This window comes from Phodopus roborovskii, unplaced genomic scaffold (genome assembly GCF_943737965.1).
Source record: "Phodopus roborovskii unplaced genomic scaffold, PHOROB, whole genome shotgun sequence".
Classification (NCBI taxonomy): Eukaryota; Metazoa; Chordata; class Mammalia; order Rodentia; family Cricetidae; genus Phodopus; species Phodopus roborovskii.
The window spans coordinates 97,981-98,690 of NW_026126063.1; positions in this window are offsets into that span (position 1 = coordinate 97,981).

The window sequence follows — 710 nt, forward strand, 5'->3', positions numbered from 1 at the left end:
AATTTACTCTCCACACCTGGGAATCAAATATATGTGGATATATATGATGTTAGGGAGGCCTGATGAACAGAAAATTCCAGGACAAGCTTACCATGTGAGGTGGAGAGTAAAAAAGAAAAACAGACAATAAAAACAAAAACAACTTGGAAATTTACTGTTCTTCTGGCCTGGCAGAACACAATTCATTTTCAAAATTCCACAATGTGTATCAAGGTGAAGCCTTGACATCGTAGACTGTTGGACCGTAAACTGAGATCCCTCATGACCCTTTCCCTAACAAGTTGGTTCTGGCCACTGTTTCTAACAGAATCAAGAACCAAACTTTAAGTTAAGCATAGATCAACATTGAAACATACAGACTTTTAAAACAAAACTTACCTGTCATTGGAGGAAACGGTGGGCCCACAAAGTCCCCTGGTGGGACATACCATCCAGGACCTCCACAGATGTTTCCTGGAGGAGGGGTTGTTGGGATATGGCTTCTTGGATCCACTGCAAAGGCAGGGCCCTCAGGTCCTCTAAGCTCAGGACCAAGTGGAGGAGTCAAGTCATGGCAAGCTGCATCATGTGCATCATGACCAAAGGTGGGCAAACATGTCTCCTGTAACAGAGTGGCAATATGATGTCAGTGAGGTGGCTTGATTCACTACTCCTTTACTGGGAGTGTCAGGCACAGAAAAAATCATCCCACGACATTTCAGCAAGCCATA